Source organism: Vicia villosa, linkage group LG5, assembly GCF_029867415.1.
Source record: "Vicia villosa cultivar HV-30 ecotype Madison, WI linkage group LG5, Vvil1.0, whole genome shotgun sequence".
NCBI lineage: Eukaryota > Viridiplantae > Streptophyta > Magnoliopsida > Fabales > Fabaceae > Vicia > Vicia villosa.
In genome coordinates, this window is record NC_081184.1 from 84,157,239 (window position 1) to 84,164,698 (window position 7,460).

The 7,460-nt window shown below is 32.9% G+C and overlaps 1 long non-coding RNA gene across 3 annotated transcripts; it reads right to left on the bottom strand.

The window, feature by feature from the left end:
• Positions 1–2,237: 2,237 nt before the first annotated feature.
• On the bottom strand, positions 2,238–4,505 carry LOC131606806 (uncharacterized). 3 transcript variants are annotated; one of them, XR_009285053.1, is made up of 3 exons: positions 4,219–4,505; positions 2,569–3,710; positions 2,238–2,444 (listed from the first exon to the last, which is right to left on the bottom strand). It is a non-coding gene; the product is annotated as an uncharacterized LOC131606806 (long non-coding RNA). The 3 variants fall into 3 exon arrangements; XR_009285054.1 differs by having other exon boundaries at positions 2,238–2,772; positions 3,583–3,710; positions 4,219–4,491; XR_009285052.1 differs by having other exon boundaries at positions 2,238–3,710.
• Positions 4,506–7,460: the final 2,955 nt, after the last annotated feature.

The window sequence follows — 7,460 nt, forward strand, 5'->3', positions numbered from 1 at the left end:
AAGGAAGAATTCTGTCAGAGCTTATGTTCCAAGATTGGAAATCAACATATAAGTTCAAGCTTTCAAGTCAAGATCAGAAGCCGAGATTTATTCATCAGAAAAGCGATTGTTCTTAATTCTGAGGACAAAGTCAAAGATTCTGAATACATCAGAAGTCAAGCTGATCAGACTCAAGGATGTACTAAAGATCAGAACTGAGCTAAATAAGCAAAAAATCATATACCAAGATCTAAGAACCAGAAGTGCTCTCAACAATGAAAGAACTTGTTTTCATAATAGCTGTTGCCTATATATCTAGAAAACAATGTTCCAACTCTTAAAGATTCTGAAATAAAATCTGGACAAGTTATAACATCACAAGATCACTCCAGATCAGAAGTCGAGTATGATTTTTTAGAAGAGATGTTGATACTAGTTCTGATAAATAAGACTTTAACTCTTACAAGATAAAGATTTTACACTTCACAACAAAGTAGTTTCTAGACTACACATCTGAATCAGTATTAAAAAGATGAAGACAAGTTGATCTTTTCCAAGCTTACTAATTTAGAACCAGAAGTATATTATTTGAAGGTAGGATTAAAGAAATCAGTCAAGAAGAAAATAGTACAACAGTACATTACAGTTTCCACTATAATCAAATGGGTGTGCTATTTTACAGAACCTGTCTCCCACCAACTCATAACGTATCAAGCTACAAGACAAAAGAAAGTACTACCTATAGTAATGCTCCATTCTATCTGTTGGGAACTAGCCGTTGGAAGTCAAAAGGATCTTCTTATCCTTCAACGTCTCTTTTGACAGCTATAAAAGAAGACCAAATCATCCAACAAAGGTTGACGACGTTGGTGATCGCTTATGTTGTTCACATCACAACTCTTAAATGTAGCTGATGTAGCCATTAATGTTGTTGATATTGCTACTGAAGTTACTACATGTATTGATGTTACAGTTGATGTTCAAACTACTATAACGGTAGTTGTCGTTGCAGTTGTCAATTGTTGTTTTGGATTGAATGGAACTCAACCAACAAAGATTGACAAAGATTAACACATGAAGAAAGGAGATATGTACTCAGAAGCCGTTGATCAAGAGACATCTCCTAAAAGAGAAGTTGAAGCTCATGCCAACTAAAAATACTACTAGGCCAATTAGTTGATGCTAATGTCTAAGTTGTTATGCTGAAGCTGATCAGATCGAAGAAGAGAAGAAAGAAGATTCTACAAGATGCTATTCAACCTTAATCATATACATCTTGATAGAAATCATAAGAAGCAAGAAATTATTGCTCGTGACTTACTGAACAAAGAAGATGAAGAAAAAGACCACTACAAGATGACACTTAACATACAATCATATACATCTTTGTAGAACAATGTAATAAACACAAGAGTTGTTGCTCGTTTTGTGTTATAGGTTTAGAATTCTTCATGTAAATTGTTTTAACATAGGAGTTGTTGCTCAGAACTATGTTAAATAATATGTGCTTAATTAGTTATGTAATCTTCTTAGAAGAAGCAATCATGTAAACACAAAGTTTATCAACTTAGTGTTGAGGATACCTTGAGAGGCCGAGTGAAGGTCAGTAGCTCAAGAAGACAATGGTTGCGGTCTTTGTTGAAACCTTATAAGAGACCAAGTTGGTCAGATCTTATAGAATCAATGATAATCATATCTCAAAGAGGAACAAGTGGAGGTCAGACTCTTGTGAGATATCTGTGGAGGAAATCCTCTTGGATGACTTGGTAGTCAGATTCCTGATAGAGGTCAATGAATGTTATATCTGTCACTACAAGAAATTTGACATTTACCAACGGCAAAAATTCGTTGAAAAAAGTCCAAAAACCGTTGGTAAAAGTAAAAAAACCTATACCAAGGGACGTTTGCTTCCGTCAACGGTTTTTTTTTCCGTCCCAATATCTTTTACCAACGGCAATTTTAGGGGTTGGACAAAATTTTGAGGCTATAGCAACGATTATTTATACTATTTAATAACTTTATCCTATACATATTTCCGTTGGTATAAGATATAAGATGAAATTAACCATTGGTATTTTTCTCTTTTTTACTTTTTACAAATATTTTTTTCTATAATTAATATTTTTTAATAATCAAAATTTGGCAATACTTTTTATATACACCACACAAATTCTTTTCTTTTTACTTTATATTTTTATTTTTATTTTAAAATAATCATAAATAATTAAATAAAACTATTATCATTAAAACAACATTCATTTAAATATATAAAAATGCTTACATCAAATTTAAATAAAATAGTTCTAACATTGAAAAATTCAAACATTATTTGTGTATCTAAACATACAAAATAATTATAGCAAAATTCTTAAAACCCCTTGGAGATAACATAATCGTTTTACACCCATCATTCTTCCTCCAGAGTAGAATTGGTCCATGGTCCACCCAAAGAATCGAATTATGACCTAATAAAAAATTTGGAAATTCATTATTTGGCTATACAAAAATGTACAATTATTGTTAAAATAGAAAGAAAAAAATATTAAAAGAATAAGATGTGAATAAAATTTATAAAGAAAATCAACTTACTGTGATGAATCACCAATGCTTTCAAGGTACTTAAGGGACATGTATCATTCCTCCAATTTCAATGTCAAACTTGGTTTTCAAGTCAGTTTAAAATTATCTATCTCTTTTTTAACATAGTTTTCATGAAGTATAATGCTTATTCAAAGTTCAAACACATATTTATTAGAAACATACCAGAACAGCAAGTCTTCGGCTATTTAGTGTCTGAAATAGATTCCATAAGAGTTGGTAAAAGAGGTGCAAAATGTAGAAGAGTATGCTTATGAAAGAAATTAAATGGTGTTAGGAATAGAGTGGTTGTGTCAAAACAAAATAAAGCAAGTATTTACTAAAGGATAAAGCTAACATGTGCCCCAAGGGCACATGTTAAGAAACCTAAATATAGTAAATTAGTATTGGAAAATGTAATAAACACATTAATTATGAACTTTTTATGAAAACAATACACAATTTCTTAGAAAAAATTTCTACATTTAACTCTTAACATGTGCCCTTAGGGCACATGTTAGCATGACCCTTTACTAAAAGAATGTTTTAAATCATAGTTCTACATGAAGACCTATCAAACTTTTAACAAAAGATAGAGTAAAGAACTTGAGGACTGTTCCAGTTCGGCTGAACTGTTTAACATAGTTCCCTGTTGCTTGGGAAGAAAAATCAATTTAATAAACGTTAGATGGTACGATGTTAACCCTATCAACAAACACCTAACAAAACCAATAAACAAAAATTTCAAATTCAGTATGAAATCATTATGTAACAAGCATCATTCAATAGGAATCAAGGGATTGTATCAATTTTCCCATGGTTTATTAAAAGTTTCTACGTACTCTGCATATTTTCTACATCTCAAGCCTCTTAATTACATGTTTGCATCTTAATGTTAGTAAATACTAGTAAAATCCACTAAACAATAAAATACAAGCACATCTTGAGACTAAAGTAAAAGTTCTGCATACAAGCATTAGTGTACTGACTGAGAGAAGAAATGGGAAAGAAGGTAGTTGAATCTACCTGAATACACCATTCACTCTGCCTTCACTTTTCCTGAAAAGCCTTATATATCTATTAAGCTGATGCTCAACTTGCAATTGTTGCAATGGGATCTTAAAGAGTATTGTCATAGCAACAATATGATTAATCTGTATCATAATAACATTTCACATTTTAATGAACAGATAAATATATTTTAAAGAAAAAAACTTTTAAATAAACAGCACAAATCAACTTCAACCATTTCAGTCAGATCTATAAAGCTACATGTAATTTAATGGTTTTGCATAAAAATGAAAATTAAGAGATTGGAAAAAAAACTCAGTATTTTTTCTAGCCAAATAGACATGGCCGAATTTTTCCCTTCCAATAGGTTTTCCAATATCAAAATCATTTAGAATTCACCTCTTTTGCTCTTGAGCTGAACTTGAAAACCCCGAAGAAGTCCATAAATAATCACAAACAAAACAATCGATAAATATCAGATCTTGTTGACAACTAGCACAATTTTGAACAAAAACCCCAACAATTAACATGATTGTTCAGATCTTGTTGAAATCAACATATTTTTGAGAAATAATGATTGAATCAATCAATAGAAACGAAAAAAGAGAATAAAGATGAAATAATTGAAAACAAAACCCTAGAATGGGTTACCGTGTGTTGTTGAGGGTGAGATCGAGTCTCTGTTGCGATGGCCATGAGAAAGAGAGAGGTTTTAGAGAGAGAAATGGTTTATTAGATGGAGAAATGGAAGAAGACGATGAAACTTTACAGCAATTACTTCACCTCTTCTTCTTCTTCTTCAATCCTTCGTTGATTCATTCGTTAACAACTTTCTATTCTTTTCTTACTTTTAAGTCATTTCTACTGTATTTCTTTTTTAATTGAAAAAAAATAGGGTGAAAACTTGAGCGCGTTTGATGAAAACTAAGCGCCTTTTCTTTCACATCCTATACCAACGGTTCACTTATAATTTTGGTCTCTAAATCTTATATATACCATCTCTTTTTTTATGGTCACTAAAAGTGTATGTTGGTATATGGCAAATTTCTTGTAGTGTGTTAACTCAGATCACTGAACATTTCATTGTGTGTTAGTCATCGGCGATTTCCCGTGCAAGGTTGCAAGTCACCGGTGGTTGCTCGTGCAAGGATGTTAGTCACCGGCGGTTGCCCGTGCAATTGTAATCAGTTTGGTTATAGTGGATTAAGACCTTGAGTTCAAGGTGAAATCACCTCGGAAGGGTGGACTGGACTAGCTTGAGAATTTCTCAAGCGAACCAAGATATATTGTGTGTTGTTTGCTTTTGTTTATCTTACTTGGATCATTACTTAGTCAAAAGATAATAGGACTCATATTTTGAAGAAAGCTTAATGATTTTAAAAAAAATTAAGCCTCTGATAAATATGAATTGGAAAAGGTTCTGATGAACACTAATGCTTTGATTTTCCGCGTATTAGAGCTCCCCCCTTTCTTGTGTTTTTATCCACCTTCAATTGGTATTAGAGCTCCGACTCTATATTGATTTGTGAATCAAACACTTAACCGTGTAGAGAGATTCAAGAAGAGAAAAACATTAGTGGCTACAAACTCTGCTGAAGACAACGCTTTCTGGTCCAAATTGTCAGATTCTATCTTGGGAAGATAGATTCTATGAAGATTTCCGAGTTCAACTCAAGAATCAGAAGATATGGAGTTCATAATCACTCAAATGATATTATCATCACAAGCTACATGGAAATTGTCAAGATCAAGATTTGAAGCCTCTGAAAGAGTATCCAAGATAAAGAGTCAATAAGTGGAAGAGAGAGATTGAAGCAGACTCTGAAGAAGAAGCGACAACAAGAGTTCTGAATCTAGAAGGTAGGAGTTCAAGCTCTCAGAAACAAAGGTAAAAGGTATCAAGCTGTTTAAAGGGAAGCTCTGACTGGTCAGAAATTCTAAACCCTATCTCTCATTATGCATTCCTTATATGATGTCTTCATATGTGTACAGAGTAGAAAATGTATTAATCATGATGCACTTTAAATCAGAAATCCTTACGTCTTCCTGCCATTGAAAATAGTTTTTTAGTCATTATTACTTTTTGACCAAAAATCTTGCTAAAACTCATTTACAACATTTATAAAATACATTCGTTTTAGTAAATTATTATCTTGAAAATAAAATAGTTTCAGCACACTTTATCTTCTTTAGGCTATGTCTCTTCATCATGTGTCTTGGAACTAGTCATTTATTGTGTCTCTCAAGCTTTCATTTATTAAGATGTCAGTTTCAAAATCTTTTGGTAAGTTTGTCACACATTAATTCCTCTATTTAAAAGATCCTTCTGTTCTTTGTCACTCACACATACTTTTCTCTAAAAAAATTTGTGTCCTCTTACCTTTTTGTGTCGTGTCTTTGAAAACCTTTCTTGGAGATGAAGAACTTCTTGAAGTTCTTAATGAACTTAGGCCCAGTTTTCTTAGACTAACTCCTGAAGATCTCTTTTTAAAACAATGCATCATTTGTCAAGGATGGGAGAAGTATGTTGAGATGCTGCATGGACCAATTTACCCCTTCCTGGTCAAAGAATTCTGGAAGTTCGCCATGGTTAACCCAAATGGTGTATCCATCTCCTCAACCATTTTTGGGATGCCTATCCTCATTACTCCTATGTCAATTGTTGAAGCCCTTAACTGTCGTCCAACTGGTATTACAGTTGAAGATCTTCATTTCAAATACTCTCAAGTTGAAAAACTCAGTACTATCCATGATCCTTCCAAAGGATATACTCCAACCGATCCTGAAACTCTTCTTCCTATTGTTGCTGTCTAGTTTCAGCTTGTGCTGAAAAACCTAAGACCTAGAGGGATCAACACGAACTCTTTAGAATTTGATGACAGGGTCCTCATCTACTTCCTTATGCACCATGTTAGAGTCAATCTTCCCCATATTCTCTTCAACTATCTCAAGGGTTCAATTGTAGTCTCTATGAACAATCACCAGTCCGTAATACCTTTTGGGAGAGTTCTTTCTCCACTCTTCTACCAGGCTGGGATTTTTGGGGAAGTTCGCTACTCTGGACCTAGAGATGCTCTTGAAGAAGAAAGATGTGAAGTTCTGTCTGTGTAGTTCTGGATTGTTGTAATATAGTTGTCTCTGTTCTGATATGTCTGTAATTTCAAGTTTTTATGTTATCAGTTGTGTTTGTGTGTGTTTATGAATGAATGAATGAACGAAAGGTTTAAGTGTAATTTTCATTTCCAAAAGTAACTTACCTTCAAGTACTTTACATTATCTCTCTAAATCATCATAAACTGATATAACGATAAGAAAATAACTTAAGACTCTGAAAGATTACCAACTCTGACCATGTCTCAGAAGCTGTGAATCTTCTGAAAGAATTTTATTCATATTAAAGACATGTTATCTTTCTAACCTTAGCAACATTAATTCTAACTCAATCTCTAACCAATTGACAAAATGACTTAAAATGAGCATTTACCTTTGATGTTTGTTTGTTTGTTGTTAACCGAGGAACTCTGAATAAGTTCAATAGGCATTCTAAGACAGGTCAAACTGAAAGAAACATGCTAGAGTTGAGAATTTTCAGAATCAGATAAAGATCAGAAGACATCAGAATGGGAGATTTGAATATAAACTTTTCCTGAAAGCGATCAAGACAAAATCTACCTTTAAAGTAGCCTATCAGAAGAATTGAGCGAATCAGAAGTTGAAGATTGTCTGCAAATTTTGGATAGATGATTCAGAATCAGAAGTTATGTTAAACCTTGATATTTTAGGCTCTGAGCTTTCCAGATTAGAAATTAGACTCTGAAATGAAAATATCATCCAGGCTCAGAAAATGAGAGATCTCCATTACCTAGACTCTTAGGATCTTAATATCTAATCTA